At 42.4% G+C, this 25,065-nt stretch overlaps 1 protein-coding gene across 3 annotated transcripts in view; it reads right to left on the reverse strand.

The window, feature by feature from the left end:
• TIAM2 (TIAM Rac1 associated GEF 2) overlaps positions 1–25,065 on the reverse strand; it is a 393,945-nt gene that overhangs the window by 246,984 nt on the left and 121,896 nt on the right. The window contains exon 1 of one of the 3 annotated variants that reach the window (XM_075862682.1): positions 13,996–14,083. The exons of 1 other annotated variant lie outside the window; for it this stretch is intronic. The gene's annotated coding sequence lies outside the window, so the exon portion shown is untranslated. Of the gene's footprint in view, positions 1–2,698; positions 2,819–13,995; positions 14,084–25,065 lie in introns of those variants that run through there. One more of the 3 variants, XM_075862683.1, reaches the window with a different exon arrangement.

The raw sequence follows: 25,065 nt of genomic DNA on the forward strand, positions 1-25,065 counted from the left end.
CCCATATGAATTTGTGCACCAGGGACAGCAGGGACTGAAAGAACGGGCGTGGGATATGGATCGGTAGGGCCTGTAGGAGATACAGAATCCGTGGCAAGATGTTCATTTTAAAAATCGCACACCTACCGAACCAGGTGAAAGTGCCCGACGTCCAAGAGTCCAGGTCCGCCTTTATACGTTGAAGAAGCAAAGGGAAGTTCACCGCATAAAGGCGAGAAAGATCACTGGGAAGTCGGACTCCCAGGTATTTAAGCGAGTCCCTTGCCCACTTGAAGGAAAAAAACTCTGACAGGTCAGCGACCAAAGTCTGTGTTAACGAGATATTAAGGGCCTCTGACTTATGGTAGTTTATTTTGAAGTTGGATAATCTCGAGTATCTACTCAGCTCCACCATCAGGTTAGGCAAGGAAATTCTAGGGGCTGTGAGGAAAAACAGCAGGTCATCCGCGTAAGCGGCAACCTTATGGGATCTGCCTCCCAGGTCCACGCCTGTAATGTCCGGGTTGGAGCGGACGTGACACAACAAGGGCTCCAGGCATAAGATAAAGATCAGAGGCGATAGGGGGCAGCCTTGGCGTGTGCCGTTAGTAATCGTAAAGGAGGATGAGAGGTGCCCATTGACCTTGACCTGAGCTGACGGGGAGGAGCAGAGACCAGAGATCCATGACATCATATGAGTCCCTATTCCTATATGTCGTAGGGTGGCCAATTGTTTCCAATTCTTTATCATTTGCATACTAGTAACATGTCTATCGATCCTGCGATTTCCACAATTCCAAAACTTTTCCTTCTTGGTGTTGCAATTTTAATGTTGAGGAGTGTAAGAGGGAACTCCATAAATTCACTCATACTTTAATATTTAACGCTCAGCACAACAGCACCAACTCTCCTGGTCATGTAATCCTGGTTCTGCTGGGACTTTATCCACCTTGTTTTAAAGGTACCCTCAATAATGCTGCCTCCCCCCAAAAGTTTAAATATCACAGTGTAAGACGCAGACTGGAGAGCAGGTTGTCCGGTTGCCTTGGCAGGACCCAAGACGGTATTGAATGACACAAGGTCTCTCTTTTTTCTGATCTTTGAATCTTTAGTGGACCGGTTTCTGCGAATGCACTGCCTAATAAAGATATTGAAAATACTGTGGCTGTTAGGTAGTGTGTCCCTAGCAACCACATATGAGAAAAGCTACTTTTCTAAAAATCTCAGGGCTGAAGTATATTTCAGGTTTCTGTAAAAGTAAATGTAGGTGTAGAAACTCCATAACTAAAGCACAGGTTAACCCTAAACGACAAACGCAAAACGACATATACAAGCTGGCTCTGGTCTATGGGAGAGTAAAGTTTTTATCCCAGCTTTGCCATATCCCAACATATTTTTTTTTTATTGTGTTTTTTAAATCACCTGTAATAGTTAAAGCTATACTAAATATAAAACTAAAGAACGAATATGATCAAAAACACTAATAGAAAAACTTAAACAACATATTCTGAAAAACCGTAGCTAGTAATTAAGGACTGGCTGAAGCATTATGTACAGAGGGGAAAATTACTTTTCTTTTTCCTTACACCATTACTAATGCAACAACTTTTCCGGATAAGTTGAAGTTGTTGTATGAATCAATGAGAGCAGGACGTACCTTGAAAATGTGAGACATTCTGACCAGAAGCAAATTTCCAACATCTAAAGAAAAACATGAGCTCCACTTCCGGATATTTGCACATGTGGTGGCCAGTCAGTCAGGCGAACATTAGTAACCGTTTTCTTTTTGTCTATCCTAGCAACAGCATTCATCTGAGTCAGTGTTTTAAACATCACCAAGTACTTATGAAAAATATACCAAGCAACTTTACAGTGAAACAGTAAGGCTGGAATATGTACTTTAGCTTGGACCAGAAATGTAAAAAACATGAAAAAAATAATAAAAAACATTACATATGTGTATAAATATATATATATATATATATATATAGATATCTATCTATATCTATCTTATATATATATATATATATATATATATATATATATATATATATATATAAAAATGAATTGTATTTATTTTTTTTACATCAAGAGTTTAAATGAACTAGCCATTTCTGTATTAGAGCAGTACAGAACAAAATAAAATAAAATTATAAATGTATTTCAATTAAGAAATATACAGTTTATAAAACTATAAAGTGATTTCCTCGCACTAATAAAGGTTGCATATGAATGACAACACAGAACGTCACACACTAGTAGAGACATTTACATGGCATGAAGTATATTTACTTTCATGCAACATTTTTAGGGGGCACAGAACCTAAAAGCGCCAATTTATATGAATGACAGTATTAAAACATTTCTTCAATTGACACACTCCGTGACTATTCTTATTTGTTTCTTCCAGCAGGTGCAACAACAAAGAACAATATACAGAGCTCCGACAAAAAGGAGGAAGGGAACAAATATTTTACACCCAAAAAGATGACTATTTAGAACATCACTTCATGTACACCGAACCCTTAACAACACAGAATCAGTGTAGTGCTCAGGAGGAAAAGAAAAGGCTGAAGCACTCTAAAGGCAGCTTGGTTGTAACTCGAATAAACAAAGGGTTGATCATCCGCATGGTCTATAGAACAACCTATTCCAAAAACATCTTTAAAAAGGCAGCAACACAAAGCTCAAAACAAAGAGTGGTGTCTGCTCAACATACCTATTACACAGCAGTCATCCGCAACTCGAGGACAGCAAGGCTAAGGAGTCTTCAAGTACAGTCAGTTCTGCCTTCGTCGCTTTAGAGTGAAGTAACTGTTACTCACACTTTTAAGTGTGGAAAGCTAAAAAGAGAACGTAGTCTGCTGTAAAGATATTTTTGTCTGCTAACTACACCCCTCATCGTGTTCATGTTTTTCCACTGGTGGAACAGTATCATGCAGACCTAAGCAAAAGCAGTTTTTCCACAAAGCACTTGAAGTGATTAGCCTGGATGGCCTGGCACACAATCTGGGAGTCACCGGGGAATACTCCAATGACTGAGCTTGTTGTTTGACCCTGCATTCCAAAATTACCATGAGGCTGCTGGAGGAAAGCGACTACTGTACTGAATCCTCTGAATGAACGGTCGCTTGCTTCCACTCAGTCCCTAGATCTATTTAAGAAGTAATAAAGACTAACACAAGCACTGTGTCCTGGTATCAATCCACAGGATGTTTGGCAGCAAGGCACTTATTCTGTGCTGGCCTAGGAACAGGGCCGTCTTTAAGACACCTCCTCTAAGTACTCCGTAAGGGACGGAGGCCCAACTAACTGATGCTAACAGATATAGACTAGAGTTTAAAATATGAAACTATTTTAAGGAACTGTTCTATATTGCTGTAGATAATATCCCTTTTAGACATTTGAAAGCAGGGATTGATTGACTTCATCTGAAATAGATGATATACAGTGATTACCGGAGAGGCAGACATGAAAGCCTCAGCATGGCGCCCTCCCACAGTGTCATAATTGCACATCTCCCCGGCAATTGTGAATTGCTAATACGCAAGGCTGGGTCTCTTCATAAATAATTCTAGAACCTGAATATAAATGAACTGTAGGGAATTTTGTAAAGTAATGGTGGATTGTCGTACAAATTAAAGGGAGTCTGTTATCACATTTTCGTCTCCCCAACCGCTATATAGGGAAGGATGATTGATTTTAAAACATTCCTATGTTGCCCAAGTAAGCCCATCGTGAACTATAAAAAAAAAGTGCTTTTATTCTTCCGGGCGCCATATGCAAATGAGCACTGAGGAGTCCTTAAATCCAGGAAGTGTCCTGGATTCTATGAAGTTTCTGCTTAGAATGCAGGACAATTTCTGAATTGCAGGACTCTCTTCAGTGCTTTTTTGCATACAGCACCCAGAGGAAAAAATAACTCTTTTTCATGGTTCACGATGGGCTCACTTAGGCAGCATAGGTATGTTTAAAAAACTATTATCCTTCCCATTGTAGCATTATTAGTGGTTTGGGAGGCAAAAATGTGAGGACAGACTCCCACATCAACCACCCAACTGTATAGGAACGTGCTCCTATATTATATAAATAAATAAACTACATAGGTATTCCTCCCATGGAGGGGAAAACCTGGTCACTTAAATAAACATGCATGTACCCCAAAATATTGTTCAGAAAAGTTTCATATAGAAGTCCCTCATTTTGAATATAACTGTATCCGATTATGTTGGATGTAGATTAAAGAGGATTCTATAGTCTTTAATAGTTGCGCTCTTATAACCATTACTCAATATACTCTCATATCCAGAGGCATAACTTGAAGCTCCTGGACCCCAATGAAAAACCTCTAACAGGGCCCACAAGTATCACAAGTATTTATAGCACTGTCTCCTCATAGGGGGTAAAAGGACCTTTTAAGCCCCCTCAGGCAACAGGACCCACGTGCGACTGCACCCTCTGCATTCCCATAGCAACCACCCTAGTCAGATTGCGTATAGATCAATATTCAGTTCTCAAGCTTACATCTAGTGTCCGCAGCCTTGGAATGTGTTTGTTTACAAATGCCTTGACATTTACTTGACATGGCATACACTTTAATACATTAAAGTAAATAAAAGTTTTCTTTGTAAATTAATTTCATGTTACTATAGTTCGGATAAAAGTACCTGTGGTAATTCAGACAGTAGCAATGGTTTAGGCTCGGATGGAAATCTGGCAGCAGGCAGACAACAGGTCCGGTGAAACACAGAGGGTGTAGTAGGTGACACAAAACTACTCCAACTCTGTACAGCACAGGAACACGGTAGCACGGGATACAGGATACAGGTAGCAGAAATGGGAACACTGGGAACTGGAAAAACACTCAAGGGACCATTTGCAAAGACTTACATGGGTAGGTACCAACAATGCTTAGGCAATGAAGGAAGGGGCAGGGCCCTTCTTATAGTCCAGGGTGATCTGGGAGCAATCAGCTCAATCTCACACATGTGTGCGCTCTGGCTCTTTAAAGCTGGACTGAGCTTGCGCGCGCAGCCTAGTGTTCACTGCGGGACAGGGCGGCCGCATGTGCTGGCATCTCTAGAGAGAAAGGCGTCGGCAGAATGAGAGGAGTTCATGGTCAGCGACGACGGATGTTACAGTATCCTCCCTCTTACGCCCCCTCTTCTTGGGACCAGAACGAGAGAGAAACTTCTTAATGATGGTAGAAGCATTGAGATTCCCTTTTGGCTCCCAGGACCTCTCCTCTGGACCAAACCCCCTCCAATCTACTACATAAACGGTTCTTCATCTTACTTTTTTGGTGTCCAGGATCTCCTTAACCTCAAATATCTCAGCAGAACCACTGGGGGCAACAGCAGGGCTAAGAGTCTTAGAGTAGCGATTCAGGACCACAGGTTTCAGAAGAGACACGTGAAAGGAGTTAGGGATACAGAGGGTAGCGGGTAGCCAAAGCTTATAGGAGACCAGGTTGATCCTCTGCAAGATCTCAAAGGGTCTGAGGAACCGGAGAGCGAATTTACACGACGGCACCCTCTGCCGGATATTTCTTGAGGACAGGCAGACCTTGGTGGCCGAAGAAACTGAGGCAGCTCTCTTTTCCTCGTATCTGCCGTTCGCCCGCCAGCAGAAGAGGACTGGGTCTGCTTCCAGATCTGTAGAAAGTCCCGGAATGCAGAGTCAGCTTCAGGCACATGGGACAAAGCAGACACAGGGAGAGGTATACATGGATGGTGGCCGTAGACTATAAAGAACGGTGTGGAGGCGGTGGACTGTGGTTGTTATAGGGGCACTCGGTCCAAGGAAGAAGCTGCACCCAGCCATCATACTGCCTGTTAAGGAATTGTCATAAGTAGTTCTCCATGATCTGATTGATCCTCTCAACTTGGCCATTGGACTGGGGGTGGTAGGCTGAGGAAAATTCCAACTATATATCGAGGAGTTTACAGGGGGCCCTCCAGAACTTTGAGGAGAACTGAAACCCCCGATCAGTCACGATATGCACAGGTAGGCCGTGTAGGCGAAAGATGTGTTTGATGAAGAGGTAGTCCAGTCGAGAAAAAGAAGATAGGTAGGTCGGTCAGCGGAACAAAATAAACCATTTTTGAGAATTGGTCTACCATCACCCAGACCGTACTGCATCAAGCAGAGGGAGGCAGATCCGTAACGAAGTCCATTGCAATATGCTGCCAGGGAGCATAGGGCCGGTTTGGAGTAAGCAACTTTGTTTGCTGCGCACACCGAGCATGAGGAGACAAAGTCCATGATGTCTTTGGGCAGTGTGGGCCACCAGAACTGACAGGCAATCAGGTCTCGGGTCTTATGGACACCCGCGCGACCTGCCAATTTGGAGCTGTGTCCCCAGCGGAGGATTCTTCTACTGTCTGCCAGACGCACAAAAGTCCTCCCCATAGGGATGTCTCTAACTTCCAGAGGGTTGACAGAGAAGATACAGGATGGGTCAATGATATTTTCTGGAGACTCCATGGTGTCCTGTCTCAAATGACCTGGACAAGGAATCGGCCCTCACATTCTTGTCAGCAGGTCGGTAGTGGACCTCAAACTGAAACCGGGCAAACAACAGCGACCACCTGGCCATTGGCCCATATGGCGATAGTGAGATTCTTGTGGTCAGTGAATATCAGGATGGGATGAGCTGCACCCTCTAATAGGTGTCTCCACTCCTCTAGAGCCAGTTTGATGGCCAGTAACTCCCGATCCCCAATCAAGTAGTTGCGCTCTGCGGAAGAGAAGAACTTGGAGTAATAGTCACATACCACTGTTGAGGCTGACGTGAAGGCACTCTTCAAGCCATTAAATGCGGCCTCTGCCTCTGGAGTCCACACCTTGGCGTTCATGCCTTTCTTGGTGAGGGTAGAGATGGAAGCGGTCAGTGAGGAGAAGTTTGGGATGAACTGCCGGTAAAATTTGCCGAATCCTAAGAAATGCTGTATGGCCCTTAAGCCTTGAGGGCGTGGCCATTTCAGGACGGCCTTTACCTTCTCAGGATCCATCTTGAGACCTTTATCCGAGATAACGTAGCCCAGGAAGGGTAGAGATTTTCACTCGAACACGCACTTCTTCAGCTTGGCATACAGCCGATTCTCCCTTAATCGCAGCAAAACATGAAGGACATGTCTCTGATGAGTCACTGGATCTGGGGAAAAAAATCAGAATGTCATCGAGATAGACCACAACACAGACATAGAGGAGATCTCGGAAAATGTAATTGACGAACTCTTGGAAGACCGCGGGAGCGTTACACAGACCAAAGGGCATTACCAGGTATTCATAGTGACCGTCTCAAGTGTTAAATGCCATCTTCCATTGGTCAACCTGGCGGATCTGGATTAGGTTGTAAGCCGCCCCGTAGGTCTAGCTTAGAAAAACTTTTGGCTCCTCGAATGTGATTAAACAGTTCTAAAATCAATGGCAACGGATATCTATTTTTTACCGTGATCTGGTTGAGACCCCGGTAGTCGATGCAGGGTCGAAGAGATCCGTCCCTCTTTTTGACAAAGAAGAACCGGCCCCGGCCTGGGAGGATTTCCGTATGAAACCCCTCTCCAAATTCTCCTTAATATAGGAGGACATAGACAGTCTCTGGCAAGGAGAGAGGGTATAGCCTTCCACGGGGAAGGGATGCGTTAGGAACCAGATCAATAGGGCAGTCATATGCCCGGTGTGAAGGCAGCGTCTCTCTTGCTAAAGACATCCGCAAACTGTGAGTAGTGAGAAGGTAATCCTGCCAATGACTAAGACTGGGGAGGCTGGGCCGGATGGATCTGTCCCAGGCAGCGGTTGAGGCACTTGGAACCCCACTGGAGAACCTCTCCAGAATTCCAGTCCAGTACTGGGGCATGTAGTCAGAGCCAGGGCAGGCCCAGCAGCAGAGGGTTGACGGCCTTGGACGGGACAAGAAACGAGAGGAGCTCAGAATGAAGGGCTCCCACTTGGTCACAGCTACAATCGGGTTCGGCAGAGGCAGTCCCTTCACTGGATTAAAGGCCTCTACAGGGAGGTTGTAGGCAACTGAAGATCCACCAAGTCTCTCTATATAAAGTTAGTTGCGGATCCAGAGTCCAGATAGGCAGAGACCTGGTGCGTCTTTTCGCCAAACACTATGGTCACGGGGATGGACAATTTGGAAGAAAGTCCCTCCTCACCCAGAGTTGTCTCTCCAACCAACCCTAGGCTATGGGGCTTTTGGGGGTACAGACGTACAAGATGGCCTCTGAGGCCGCAATACAGACAGAGTCCCGAAGTGCATCAGTTTTGTCTCTCCTGGATAGACAGTTTGAGATGGTCCATCTTTAAAGACTCCTTAGGTGGAACAGCTGATGAGGACAGCAGGGGTTGTTGAAATGTGGGAGCCGGACTAGGGAGTCCTCCCTCCCGACGAGCCTCTTGGAACCACTCTTGGATCCTTATGTCAATCCGGGCGGCCAGAAGAATTAAATCGTCCAGGGTAGATGGCAGATCTCTTGCGGCAAGCTCGTCCTTAATCTCGGGGGACAGTCCCTGCTAATATGTTGCCACCAAGGTCTTGTTGTTCCATAACAACTCTCCTGCTAGGATGCGGAAGTGAATGGCGTACTCGCCCACGGAAGAGTCTCCGTGGCGAAGATTCAGCAAGGAGGTGGCTGCCGTCGGGACTCGTCCAGGTTCCTCAAATACATACGAAATGTCCGTAGGAACACCTGGAAATCATGGGTCTGGTCCTTGTTGTTCCCAGATAGGGTTCACCCATGCTAGGGCCCTGCCAGTGAGGAGAGAGATGACTAAAGCGACCCTTGCGCCGTGAGTAGAAAATGCTCTTGCACTGGCACTGGTTCAAAAATCCCCTGCAGGTCCTCGCGTCTCCATCATAGCAATGAGGTAGTGGCAGAGAAAACAGGGGATCAGCACTGCCAGGAGGTGTAGTCGGAGTATCCGTACTGCCAGGAGATGTAGTAGGGGAACGGCAGCTTGCATATACAGCCGATGTGCAATAATGTTCAACGCCTGGAGGAGTTGGTCCTGTCTAGACATAGGTCTAGCATATCCGCCCGCATCACCTGTGATGTCGTCATGGTCTTGGATTGACCAGCGGGGTCCATGGCTTGAGCGTACTGTCATGATCTGTACGTATATGGACCCACTGGCCAAACAGGGTACAAAGCCAATGTCTATGGTTCGGATAAAGGTACCTGTGGCAATTCAGACAGTAGCGATGGTTTAGGCTCGGATGGAACTCTGGTAGCAGGCAGACAACAGGTGCGTTGAAACACAGCGGGTGTAGTAGGCGACACAATACGACTCCAACTCTGTACAGCACAGGAACACGATAGCACGGGATACAGGTAGGAGGAGCGAGAACACTGGGAACAGGAAAAACGCTCAAGGGACCATTTGCAAAGACTAAAACTAAGACTAAGACTAAAGACTACCACGGGTAGGTACAAACAATGCCCAGGCAATGAAGGAAGGGGCAGGACCCTTCTTATAGTCCAGGGTGATCTGGGAGCAATCAGCTCAATCTCACACCTGTGTGCGCTCTGGCTCTTTAAGGCTGGAATGAGATCGCGCTCACCCTAGTGGTCACTGCGGGACAGGACCGCCGCAAGTGCTGGCATCTCTGGAGAGAAAGGCGTCCACAGGATGAGAGGACACGCGGTACACACGGTAGTTCATATAGCTCCTAGAGTATGAGTCACGCTGTTGGGAAACTATGTGATAAACAACCAACCTACACCGCGTTCCAACTTATTATGCAAATGTTATTTTTCGCTGATTTTCCTAAATAGTCGATGCAAGTGACAGTCAGTATAATCTTCAAGCCATCAACCGTTGGAGTATAATGCGAATTTTATTGAACAAATCTCCTAATTATAACAGACTTTTTTTAAGTAAGTAAAAAACTCAAAATGCACTGTTTCACATTATTATGCACAACAGAGATCAAAACATTTTAAAGGTTGTAAAAAGAACTAAAATGGTAATTTGTTGAATTTGCAGCATCAGGAGGTCATATTTACAGAAATCAAAAGCTCTTTCAATAAAAAAATAACTTAACAGGCCACGTTACATGTTAACATAGGACCCTTTCTTTGATATCACCTTCACAATTCTTGCGTCCATTGAATTTGTGAGTATTTGGACAGTTTCTGCTTGAATATCTTTGCAGGATGTCAGAATAGCCTCCCAGAGCTTCTGTTTTGATGTAAACTGCCTCCCACCCTCAAAGATATTTTGATTGAGGATGCTCCAAAGGTTCTCAATAGGGTTGAGGTCAGGGGAAAATGGGGGCCACTAATGAGTTTCTCTCCTTCTATGCCCATAGCAGCCAATGACACAGAGGTATTCCTTGCAGCATGAGATGGTGCATTGTCATGCATGAAGATAATTTTGCTACGGAAGGCACGGTTCTTCTTTTTGGTACCACGGAAGAAAGTGGTCAGTCATAAACTCTACGTACTTTGCAGAGGTCATTTTCACACTGTCAGGGACCCTAAAGGGGCCTACCAGCTCTCTCCCCGTGATTCGAGCCCAAAACATTACTCCACCACCTCCTTGCTGACATCGCAGCCTTGTTGGGACATGGTGGCCATTCACCAACCATCCACTACTCCATCCATCTGGACCATCCAGGGTTGCACGGCACTCATCAGTAAACAACACGGTTTGAAAATTAGTCTTTATGTATTTCTGAGCCCACTGCAACCGTTTCTGCTTGTGAGAATTGTTTAGGGGTGGCCGAATAATAGCTTTATGCACACTTGCAAACCTCTGGAGAATCCTACACCTTGAGGTTCGCGGGACTCCAGAGGCACCAGCGGCTTCAAATACCTGTTTGCTGCTTTGCAATGGCATTTTAGCAGCTGCTCTTCTAATCCTATTGATTTGTCTAGCAGAAACCTTCCTCATTATGCCTTTATCTGAACGAACCCGTCTGTGCTCTGAATCAGCCACAAATCTTTTCACAGTACGATGATCCTGCTTAAGTTTTCTTGAAATATTAATAATGTGGAACGTCCTTCTTAAGTAGTTTTCTTTTGATTGGGCACACCTGGCAAACTAATTATCACAGGTGTCTGAGATTGATTACAATGATCCAAAGAGCCCTAAGACACAATACCATCCATGAGTTTAATTGAAAAACTAATAATTAAATGTATATGACACTTAAATCCAATGTGCATAATAATTTGGAACACGGTGTAAATGTGTTCTCCGAGACTTTTCTATTGATGGCCTATCATGGGTCAATCCTATCACGGTTTGGTGGGTGTCCAACTCCCAGCACTCCATTAATCACCTGTCTGAAGGTGTTGCAGCTACGAACACCGCGGCCTCTTTCAAGTGAATGGATCGAACTGCAGGAAACTGCAATCCCAGGCACAGCCTTTACGGAAGTGTACGGCGCTGTGCCTGGTAAGCGAAGATATAGATTATTATATATGTATTATGCATATTGTGCAGCTGTTGCGTGACATTTTTTAGCTATGCAAAAACTGTAGCGGATTGATAATACTTTGCCTGGGCTGCAAAATTACATACAGATACAGTTGCATGAATTTTTTTTATTATGCTCTATGAAGAATTAACTGCAATTGTGATTTTAAGCATTGTGTACTACTAGCCTAAGACTGGAGAACAGCCAGCACTGAACAAAGTAAGTAAAATATACATAACTCAGTTCATGGCGGAAATGTATGAGGTGATGTCAGTGTCTTATTTGTCCTGGGTTTTAAACCTATAACAATGTAGATGCTCCATGATTAGAATCATATAAATAGGTCCTTCAGTCTTGCCGACAAAATAGAAAGTTCTGTTATAGAATGTAGGAAATACCAGAATCATAACGTATAGGATATTAGTGTCAGGAGTTCCCTATGATATATGCAATTCCAATATAATGTCTTCTCATATATGGTATAATGTAATTAGGCAAGGACCTTCAGTGAATATCACGAGTATGTAGGCCAGTCAACACTTGAAACTGTTGCCATGGTACCGTGAACAAGAACTTTACCTGTACATAGACATTTCAGATACCACCATGAACTGTGAAAGTGCTGGTTAAAATAGTAGAACAGAAAAAGAATCTCTGACAACGACACAAAATGTCTCCTGTCTAACCCCACAAATTCACACCATTATCAAAACTTAACCTTTTAACATAAAAACACATCACAGCAAACTGTGCAAACAGACTTGAAAGAAACTGTTTTTTATTATACAACATTGGTGTTATATTTACTAAAAACAGGAAAATCCTTTCAATTCTCCCATTTTTATATTTGCATACGGGAATCTCAGACATGTTAACAATGAGAAACAAAACCATGTTTATCTCTTGCTCTTATGAGGACTGGATATGACTAAACATATGTAATGGTTAAAAATAAAAATGAAAAATCCCCACAATTCAATAAATATTCCAGTGAATGCGTATAATCACACAGCTGTACAGTTACAATATTTATAGATCCCATATCAAATATTAATCAGTATAGGTGGCACATCGAGGTTGTCACATCATTATCAGATTTAAAAAAAAAACAGAAAATAAATCTTGTGCATTGTACACGTGTGACTGTTTTCTTGAAACCCAACATGTTTCATTTTTATTACAAAAAGCCTCGATTGCTAATGTAGGGAACGGTGGTGATGTACTGTATTTTGTAAAACATGGCATTTAATGAGCTTCTCCAATTCAATATAAATAAAATGGACTGTGTGCACTTATATTTATTCATCTATAACAATCTAGTCACCTGAGAACAAACCTTGGGAATTCAGAGACAGGGTCAAAAGTATAGGGGGTGCAGAGGTTGCAGATCCTCCTGGGCCCTGGTGTTTGGGCCCCTCTACCACATAAGACGCCACCAGTAATATTAATGGCACATAAGAGTAGGGCGGCACTGTTACAGATTTTGCATTAGGTCCCAGGAGCGGTTTGTATATGCCCAGCTTGTTCGGACACAAAGCACATATAGTAAACTCTATGGGGGGGGAGGGGATTCATCAACCTCACAAAGTCGCATTTAGGCTCAAAAGTTGCAATTTGTGTTCAAAATTGTGACCTTTGGCCCTTTTATGCCCCATCGCCTCTTTTTTTATGAAACGCCAGTCTTAGTTAATCTGCTCTATGTCTGTCTTCTTCATGATGGAAGATCTTCACATAGCTCAAGGGACTCCTTTTTTAAGAACTTCAACCATCTGCATTTATGGAATTATTGGGAGTCTCATCTCAAAGACCACACAATATCAAATCCTTACTGGTCTGTATGACATGTCAAAATATGTATTCCTTTTTAAAGAATACATGTTTCTATGCTGTAAAGGCTATGTCACACAAGTAGTTGGCTCTGGGCATCACATTGCTGGCAGTGTTAATACTGTGCCCGTCACATTACAATGGATAGGTGTTTGTTGAACATATCTGCTGTAATACCCAGTCTGTGGCAGCTTTCTGCTGAAGAATTGAGTCAGTGAATTAATAGTATGCAGCAATATGAATTACAAAGCCATCAGAGTAAAGAAGGGTAAATAAATAAACTACACCTTAAAGGGGTTGTCCCAAGTTGACTCAAATTTTTTTTTTTATACATTCTAAGCAGGAAATGAATTTTAAAACATTTGGTGTTAAAAAAAATTTAAAATTCATTTCCTAAGTGCCTTTTTTTTACACTTGATAACTCAGCAAGTGCTGGTTATCTTTTCTAAAAAGGGGCGTGAGCGGCTCGATGTCAATCAAGCCGCTCCGCTCTGCAGTGTGCGCGCTCCCGATGTTGCTAGATACTGTAGTTCTAGCAACATCGGGAGAATGTTCGTCTCAAGCGGGCATGGTAAGCCCGATTGAGACGAACTTACCGTGAATGTACTGTACACTACACTACACTACATTCACCCCGTTTCGGCAAGCCACTTTTCCCTCCCCCACCCTGTCACTACATTTTTGTACCCGCTGCATCGGTGCTGCATCAGCATCCGGCGAACAACTAAAAATATATAAAATAAAATAATAATCACCTAAGACGTTCTAACGGCGCTCTGAACGGTCCCGTCACTTGCCATCTTCCTTCTTCTTGGCGCCGCTCGCATTCATAGTAACAATGCGTTGTGGCGCAGATGACGTAATCATATCAGGCCCACGTGATTACTTCATCTGCGCCCACCGCTCTGTTATTGTGAATGGGAGAAGAAAAGTGACGGGACCGTTCAGCTCTTCGTGGGAACGTCTTAGGTGAGTTTATTTTTGAATGTATGTTGTTATGTATGTTGGTATGTATGTATGTATGTATGTGTGTATGTATGTATATGTTTTCTCGTATGTATGTTGTCATGTTTGTATGTGTATATGTGCATGTATGTGTATATGTGCATGTATGTTTTCATGTATGTATGTTTGCTTGTATGTATGTTTGCTTGTATGTATGTTTGCATATTTGTATGTGTATATGTGCATGTATGTGTATATGTGCATGTATTTTTGCTTGTATGTATGTTTGCTTGTATGTATGTATGTATGCTTGCTTGTATGTATGTATGTATGCTTGCTTGTATGTATGTATGTATGTTTGTATGTTTGCTTGTATGTATGTTTGCTTGTATGTTTGCTTGTATGTATGTTTGCTTGTATGTATGTTTGCTTGTATGTATGTTTGCTTGTAGGTATGTATGTTTGCTTGTATGTATGTATGTATGTATGTTTGCATGTATGTATGTTTGCTTGTATGTATGTTTGCTTGTATGTATGTTTGCTTGTATGTATGTTTGCATGTATGTATGTTTGCATATACGTATGTTTGCTTGTATGTATGTTTGCTTGTATGTATGTATGTATGTTTGCATGTTTGTATGTGTATATGTGCATGTATATGTGCATGTATGTTTGCTTGTATGTATGTTTGCTTGTATGTATGTATGTATGTATGTATGTATGCTTGCTTGCTTGTATGTATGTATGTTTGCATGTATGTATGTTTGCTTGTATGTATATTTGCTTGTATGTATGTATGTATGTATGTGCATGTATGTGTATATGTGCATGTATGTTTGCATGTATGTATGTTTTCATGTATGTATGTTTGCACGTATGTATGTTTTCTTGTATGTATGTTGTCATGTTTGTGTTTTCATGTATGTGTTTTCATGTATGTATGTTGTCATGTTTGTATGTGTATATGTGCATGTATGTTTGCATGTATGTATGTTTTCATGTATGTATGTTTGCATGTATGTATGTATGTTGTCATGTTTGTATGTGTGTATGTTTTCATGTATGTGTTTTCATGTAGGTATGTTTGCATGTATGTATGTTTGTATGTATGTTTTCATGTATGTATGTTGTCATGTTTGTATGTGTATACGTGCATGTATGTTTGCATGTATGTATGTATGTTTGTTTGTATATATGTCTGTATGGCCATGTATGATACTGTCTGCTGGCACCCTGTATCTAAGCCAACTTTGCCACAGGCTTCTATACATGGTATAACAGTCAGTATCACACATGAAAGTGAAAGTAAGCCTACGACATGTTTTATTTCATTTTTTTTTTTATATTTTTGATTTTTTACAGGTTTGGTGTTTGGACTACGTCGGTTTCGAGGACTACTTAGATGACGTGTTTTTTTTCATCAATAAAATGGTTAATGAGGGTTGTGTTGGGGGTGCTTTATTTCAATAAAATATTTTATCTATATCTTTGTCTTTTCTTTTCAAGTTTTATTACTACCACTTTAGTAATGGCCGCTGTCTGAGTGACAAGGTCCATTACTAAGGGGAGGCTTAGTGTTAGCCGGTGCGGAGGCTAACACTAAACACCATTATTACCCCGGTACCCACCACCACCAGGGGTGCCGGGAAGAGCTGGGTACGATCCAGTACCCGACCATCTGTTGTGATGGTCGGGTACTGGGGCGGCCGCAGGCTGGTACTATGAGGCTGGGAAGGGCCAAAAACAGTGGACCTTCCCACCCTTGTAATGCTAGGCTGCTGCTGCTGTGTTGTATCTGGCTGGTTATAAAAATGGGGGGGACCCCACGTCATTTTTTTTTATTATTTATTTATTATTTTTATTAAAAAGACATGGGGTTCCACCCAATTTATCATAACCAGCCACAAACACAGTGTTATTAGCCTGGGAATGTACTAAACCAGTGGCCCCTCCCACCCGTGTAATGGCAGACTGCTGCGGCCTTGTATATGGCTGGTTATTAAAAATGTGGGGGACCCAACGTCTATTGTTAAATTTTACAAAAACACGACGTGGGGGTCCCCCCCATTTTTATAACCAGCCCGATACAACACAGCAGCAGCAGCCTAGCATTACAAGGGTGGGAAGGTCCACTGTTTTTGGCCCTTCCCAGCCTCATAATACCAGCCTACGGCCGCCCCAGTACCCGACCATCACAACAGATGGTCGGGTACTGGATCGTACCAAGCTCTTCCCGGCACCCCTGGTGGTGGTGGGTACCGGGGTAATAATGAGTGGTTAGTGCTAGCCTCTGCACCGGCTAACACTAAGTACCGCCTTAATAATGGACGCTGTCAATCAGCCAACTACCATTATCTAGGCACTAATAAAGTTTGAAAAAAAAACACAAAGACAATTTTTTTTTATTGAAATAAGAAATCCCCAACAAAACCCTCGTTAACCATTTTATTAAAATGTGAAAAAACGTAGATCTACGCAGTAGTCCAACGAATCGAAAGACGTAGTCCAATCGGTACATCAAAATCTGCAACAACATTAAAAAAAAGTTAGCAATGTGAACAATACCGATACTTATACTCACCTACACACACACAAACAACCACACACAAACATATACACAAACACATATAAACACACACCCATATATTACACAAACACACACATACACATATACACACACACATATACACACACACACATATACACACACACATATACACACACACATATATACACAAACACACACACATATACACAAACACACACGTATACAAAAACACACACAAACATATACACACAAACCTATACACATATGCACAAACACACCCATATATACACAAACACACACACACATATACACACACACATATGCATACATATACACATATGCACAAACACACCCATATATACACAAACACACACATATACACACATATACATATACAAAAACACACAAACATATACACACAAACATATGCACAAACACACCCACATACACAAACACACACACACATAAACACACACACAAACATATACACAAACACATGTACACAAACAAACCCACATATACACAAACATATACATATATACACAAACACACCCATATATACACACACACACATATACACAAACACACCCATATATACACAAACACACACACATAAACACACCAAAAAAGCACACACACATATACACACAAACATATACACACAAACATATGTACACAAACACACCCATATATACACAAACACATACACAAACCCACACATATACAAAAACACACACACACACAAACATATACACAAACACACCCATATATACACACACACAAATATACACAAACACAAAAATATACACAAACATATACACACAAATACACCCATATATACACTCACACATAAACACACACACATATACACAAACACACCCATATATACACAAACACAGACACACACACACACACACACACACACACTTACCTTTAGCGGAGCGCAGACTTCTCCCGACGGGTGCCTTCCACTTCATCTCCTTGCATCTCCTGCGCATGCGCCGAGATGCGCGTTCATGAGTAAATGACATCCTCTGCTCCGGACGCAGAGGATGTCATTACGCATGCGCGGCCACCGCTAAAGGTAAATAGCGGTGGCCGGGAACCTAGGCAACGAGCAGGATACAAAGAGGGACAGACCGCAACTTCAATCAACGATATCAAGAAAACGACATCGCTGGACGACGGACAGGTAATTAGAATTCTTCTTATTTTTACATGGGGGAGCTAACTAGCACCATTTATCAACTTGGGACAACCCCTTTAAGTCCTCTTATAACATTACATTCTTCACCAATACATGTATCTGCACAAGAACATTCCAGCATGCAAATCTGACACACAATAAATGAAGGTAAATTCTATTTAGCCTCTAGTCAGAAACCATTCTATAGTTAAACTTCTGACTTTCTCAATCTATTTTTTTTTACCAAAACAGCCCCAAGAAAAGTTCACAAGCTCAAACAAACTTTCTTAAAGGGGAATTATTTTGGTCTTTCTGCAGAAGTTAAGAAGAATAAGTTCCTATTCACCCCGGCCAACACAGTGAAGGGAAGTGATCATTGTCCAATTGTTTGCACAGGGCATGCTTTAACCTATAGTACCACATTTTAACTACAGCTCTCCTGGGAGTGCATTGTGTTTTTTTGCATTAGGATGCATCTACAATGGGACCTAATAGCCAGGGCCGGCCTTAGGATAGATGGCGCCCGGTGCGAAATTATCATTCGGCACCCCACCCCCTTGATAAAAAAAAATACCACAGAAAAATAAGTATAATGCCCTCCACAATATAATGCCCTATATAGTGCCACCACACAGTATAATGCTCCTTTAGTACCCCCCATACAGTATAATAATAATATCTAATAATAGAATATATTATAACCCCTTAAAGGACACAGTATTTTGTCCTCTAATTGAGCCCACACAGTATTATGCCCCCTAAGTGGCACACACAGTATATTGCCCCCTGTAGTACCCCTTCACAGTATAATGTCCGCTTTGTGGCCCCCACACAGTATAATTGTCAGGTCCGTATTTCACACCGAATAACCACCTCTGTAAATTGAAAGCTGAAGGCATGCCTGGAGAGAAGTACACCACACAAATGTCTGAGGTACAGCTTCAATGTCAGCCAGGAGGAACTGAACTTTATTCAGAACAAAGAAACACACACAGAGAAGACACATGCTCCTCCCTATAAGTTTTCCTATACATTCTTCTGCACACTCCTCTTTGCATTCCAGGGGGCGGTGTCTTCCATAGGTGTATCCGACATGAACAAAGAACTTGTTATATATATCAGTATATTACACAAAGAACTGAAATGTATATACATATATGTGAGGATAATATTTTTCAGACAATATACATAGTAATGATCCCTGACATAATGTCCCCCTCCCATGGCTGCCACACAGCTCCCCCTTGTAGATAGTGCCATACAGCCTCCCTGTAAACAGTAACATAATCCCCCACCTCTTCCTTGTAGATCGTGCCATATAGCCCCCCACCTCCCCCTTGTAGACAGTGCCCCACCAAAAAATAATTGTACTTACCTAGGCCCCGTTCCCTCGACGAACTGAGCTGCTCCACGACGAGCTGCTTGCGTAGGCCGGCGTGATCCTGTAGCCTAGTACAGTTTCCCAACATTTTCGGACTCGAGGCACCACAGAAAATTAAAATGTCCTCAGGGCACCGCTACCAAAAAAAGTTGAGAAAGTCAGAAAACGCCTAAAAACAAGAACTACACTCTTGTTTTTGTAAGGCAAAAAAAATAAAAAATCAGCCTCAAAATTCCTTTGGAATTTTGAAGCAGATTTTGAATTAACAGCGTTGTTTGACCTTTTCTTTTTTGCGTTTTTTTTTTTAAGCCGTTGAAGCTAATGCAAAAGACGCAGGCAAAAAAAGCACCAAACGAGCGCCGCAGGTATTTTCTGCCTCCTATTGACTTCAATTGGAGCTCAGAGGTGGAAACCACTTGAAGACCATCAGCCCCCACTCACAGTAAAATGACCATCAGTCCGCCACTCACAGATTCCCCCTGTAGATAGTGCCACACAGCCCCCTGTAGATAGTGCCACAACACCCCTTGTAGGTAGTGCAACACAGCCCCCTGTAGGTAGTGCCACACAACCCCCTTGTAGGGAGTGCCACACAACCCCCTTATAGGTAGTGCCACACAGCCCCCTTGTATGTAGTGCCACACAGCCCGCTTGTAACTAGTGCCACACAGCCCCCTGGGTAGCCCCTGATGTCACTGGCTTCTCCTAAAGTGGAATGCCCAGTCACAGTGTCGGCAAAGCTGCGGACGGGGATTCCGCTTCAGGAGTTTCCCCTGATGTCGGCAAGGGCGCAGTGGTAGCGACGCCATTGAGTGAAGAAGCGCCCGGGCAGAAAGGTGGCTGCTGAGTCGCCGGGCTCGGGTGCTTCTTAAACCAGCTGCTGGAGTACAATGGCACAGGTCGCACACACCACTAAGCCTGGCCCTGCTAATAGTGATCTGTGCAGCTGATGCATACACTGCACATAACGCATAGAAACTGTATTTGATGCTTATGCAAAGTCATGCAAACAATATGAACAACAATTTTCGAAAAGGAGCATGATATGCTCGCTCCTATTGTATACATTTACTTGGGAGGTGTATCAAAGCCTTGTTCCCACACATGTGATCCAGCAGAGTACCTAATAAGTGTTTACCTGATATGTGATAGGCTGCTTCTCAAACTGGTTTGGCAGCCAAAAGCCGCCTCTTTCTTTAGCTTCTAATAGAGAATGATGCTTTGGAACTTCAGTTGCTAAAAAAGTGATTTGCCTACAGCAGAATGAACAACAAGGGAGAATCTAACATCTGCCAGGGTGTCTCTGTGCCCCAACGCATTCTCTGGATTGATGCCCCATTGTTTAAGCTGTCAAGTCTCCAATGGCTTGAATTATGCATCAATTCTGCAGAGAGGTTTTACACTCAATAGGAACAATGTAAAAGAACACAGAGTGTACAATCACTGAGCAATAACCACATATCCCACGCTTCCTCTTTTATTCAATTACAACACACATTTTTTTAGACCAACAAAACAGATTAAATACTGTGCAAGGAGATTTTAGGGCAACTTTTCATTTCACCTGTAAAATAGCTTCTGAATGTGTGACTAAGCGAAATCAATATGTCAATAGAGTCCAGAAACGACCAATGTTAGAATACTTTTCGGATCAAGTGACGTTTATGTCCCCCTGATTGAACAAGTGAAGATTATGTCGCCCTGCTTCCTTGGTGACATTGGGGGAAGATTATTTTTATGTTGTGTTTCTCCTGTGTTTTTTAATGCATTTTTAGCCAGCATGAGATCTCAGTGACTACAGCTCAATAGAATAGACGTGTTCCTGTCCCACAGCACAGTCCTTGTACCCACCATATACATAATAGTTTATGTATTATTTATAACTTTTATAAAGCCAAGTGTTACATACCGGTACAAGATCGTACTAAAAATACGAGAGTAGGAAAAATAAGTGTGAGTTGTAAGGTTGCAGTACATAACTTTGTTGTACCTAGAATTTTAGCTGTTTTTTTCTAGCAGCTGTATTGTTAAAGTTAGTCATCAACCTAAAGTTCTGTATTATGCTACAAGTAGCACTTGCACAAAATAATAAAAGTCTATAATTAAGCTGCCCATACACATCAGAGGAAATACGGCGGAACCCGCCAATTTCGGCGTGATCGGATGACAATGTAATGTGTATAGGGGCCATCCAACTTTTTTCTGACGGTAGATATCAGGGTAAAGAAAGATCGGGCATTTTGAAGATCAACATACCCGATCTTTTGTTAACATGGGAAATAAGCCATTGCCAGAGGTGTCTGGCAGCGGCTTATTTTCCTCTCCCTATTGAAATAAATATGCATGAGCTGAGTGTGCCTGTTAATGCGAAAATCTGATGTTATTTAAAGAGGCTCTGTCACCAGATTTTGCAACCCCTGTCTGCTATTGCAGCAGATAGGCGCTGCAATGTAGATTACAGTAACGTTTTTATTTAAAAAAAACGAGCATTTTTGGCCAAGTTATGACCATTTTTGTAGTTATGCAAATGAGGCTTGCAAAAGTCCAAGTGGGTGTGTTTAAAAGTAAAAGTCCAAGTGGGTGTGTATTAGGTGCGTACATCGGGGCGTTTTTAATACTTTTACTAGCTGGGCGCTGTGAAGAGAAGTAACATCCTCTTCTCTTCAGAACGCCCAGCTTGTGACAGTGCAGATCTGTGACGTCACTCACAGGTCCTGCATCGTGACGGCCACATCGGCACCAGAGGCTACAGTTGATTCTGTAGCAGCATCAGCGTTTGCAGGTAAGTCGATCTTACCTGCAAACGCTGATGCTGCTGCAGAATCAACTGTAGCCTCTGCTGCCGATGTGGCCGTCACGATGCAGGACCTGTGAGTGACGTCACAGATCTGCACTGTCAGAAGCTGGGCGTTCTGAAGAGAAGAGGATGTTACTTCTCTTCACAGCGCCCAGCTAGTAAAAGTATTAAAAACGCCCCGATGTACGCACCTAATACACACCCACTTGGACTTTTGCAAGCCTCATTTGCATAATTACAAAAATGGTCATAACTTGGCCAAAAATGCTCGTTTTTTAAAAATAAAAACGTTACTGTAATCTACATTGCAGCGCCTATCTGCTGCAATAGCAGATAGGGGTTGCAAAATCTGGTGACAGAGCCTCTTTAAATGGTCACTAACCTTTCAACAAACTTTGCATAAAAGTAATCGTACAAGCAAATAAAATATATTACAAATTTTATTCTATTAGAGAAAAATGCCTCTTTCTCAACTTATGAGTTACTTCTTGCCCCGCCTCCTGCACTGATCATTTACTCTCAATTCATTAGTAAAATTGTGGATTATCACACAGCTCACTGAAGGATCAAGTTACATTTTGCCCGTAGAAGTTTATGGACAGGGGAAGGAGAGGAGTTAGCAGCTGGAGGTAAACAAAGGTAGAGAGACACTCAGATACGCTGCTGTAGCTATTAGTAAGTGTTATATCTCACCCCAGTGCTGGATTCACAGCTACACTGCTCATTACTGCTGTATGATGTCCTTTATGGTGCTGAAACTTCTATATAAATGTGTTAGAGATAGGATTCTGCTTTTCTCTGTGTGTAGTGTATAAAAGACATTATAGCAGTTAGGCTCTGCCACATGTTCAGGGAAAACTGCGAATTAGAGAATGAGCCTACAGAGAGGAATACTGCTAAAAAAAAATGCAGGATACAAGTCATATAATGGCCATAAATAGTATTATTCCTCATGTACACACATGACAGCTTATTCTGAAAGGTTAGGTATGCTTTAATGTGCATAGCCACCTTACCCCGGTAACGCGCTTGGTCTCCTTGACCTGGAGTTCCTCTTCTCCCTGCCACTGCAGAGTGGAGTTGGGCAGGCAGATGAGGGGAATGATGTACTAGAGTCTATAGAGGTGGTTTCAGACGAACGACCAGCATCCTGATATTGAGAAGTAGGATTAAGTGAAGATTATGTCCCCCATGGACATAAACTTCACTTGAATCAGGGGGACATATACTTCACTTGATCCGTTTTTCAGAGGTTTCCAAACACAAGAGGCAAGTAATGTGTAGCCACTTTTTCAGAGAGATGTGCGACTTTTCAAAGAAACAGCCCTTTCTTATGGATACCTATGATGACGCACAGTTCTTGTAAATACACCAAAAATATCCATCAGAAAATTGGTGACGAGTGAACCAACGCAGTGGTTGATGACAGTTATCACTGTCCAGATTGCATTTCAAGTAAATAGTGCTGTTTTATGAATTCAATGACATCGGGTTTATTCATACCAGTTCTAATAGGCTGGAGTGTCTTCTCAAAGAAATGTTCATCCATTTTAATTTAAGGGCAACAAAAACCTGCAATTAATGGCGGAGATTTATCAAGCTGTCTTATAGTAAGAATGTCCTTTGTTCCGCATAGAAGCCAATCAGAGCTCAGCTTTCATTTTACCTGAGCTCATTAATAAATGAAAGCTGTGGGGTTGCTATGGGCAACAAAGGACATTCTAACTAGAAGTGCAGTTACACGCGACCGAGTTCCATTATGGCCGTTTTTCATGCCATCCGATAGTTTTCACAGACCCATTCACTTTAGCAGGTGAATCGGGTCTGTGAAAACTGACCCGACTCTCTGATCCGTGGAGAGATAAGACCTGTCCTATCTTTCCACGGATCACGGACGGGACCCGGCCGGCAAACAACGGTCATGTGCATGGGGCCATAGACAGCTTGATAAATCTCCCCCAATGTCACTGAGGAAGCAGGAGGACATAATCTTCACTTGTTCAATCAGGGGGATAAAAACTTCATTTGATCCAAAAAACAAACATCAAAAAAGCACAAAAGAAAAGCAAGTACACCTCAGATACTGCATGCAATGTCTGTCTTTTTGGTACAATATTTAAACCCAATGCTTTCCCCAATGCTCACAGTACCCTACTAACTATATAGTGGCCTGTATAAAGTATTATGACTGCCACTATGTGGTAAAACTATGATGAAAATTGATTTGCTATGTGACACTGTGCATCTTGTATATCTTTTCAAAAAAGCCAACAACACATTGTTTAACAATACAACACAAAAAGGTAAAAAGGAAAATATATGTAATAGCTATATAATAACCACATAATATATAATCATACAATGAAAAGTGCAACTGTAAAAAAGACGTTATCCTTGATTTTCAAGCAAGAGCGCATATCTATCCGGATCTATTTACTTACATTTAAGATGCACTGGAATAGGATCGCCTTTTCAATAAAAACACAGTTTGGTAGGCGTCTATGAATATATCTGCCTGTGGAACATTATTTCACCACAGGCAGGCAGAAGAAGGAAACCCACAGTGAAAGAAGCTGTGGTAATAAATCAGTGTGTAAAGGAAGGCATTGCTTATGTGTATAGAGCTCTTACTGCTCTCCTGCGATGGGTGTGGGAGTCTGGATTACTTGGCTCAACAATCGATATAAGCTAAGAATTGTTGAAGGTGAAGCGTGTGTTTTCTATACCTTTTTTTCCACTACTTGCTGCCTACACCCTTAGTCAGTTTCCTTGGCCTCCTCCCTGGATCTGTATTTTCATTTCATACCCCAAATCTCACTTAGCGCTGCACACTCCTTTACTAAACAAACATGGAGTATACAGTTCACATAAAATGAACTATTCTAGGTATATACTACACCAAAGTTGGAATTCAAATTTTTAACAACAGGTACCCTGTTTTGCGGACAAAGACATACGAAGGGGGTTC

Source organism: Rhinoderma darwinii, chromosome 4 (assembly GCF_050947455.1).
Source record: "Rhinoderma darwinii isolate aRhiDar2 chromosome 4, aRhiDar2.hap1, whole genome shotgun sequence".
Lineage (NCBI taxonomy): Eukaryota > Metazoa > Chordata > Amphibia > Anura > Rhinodermatidae > Rhinoderma > Rhinoderma darwinii.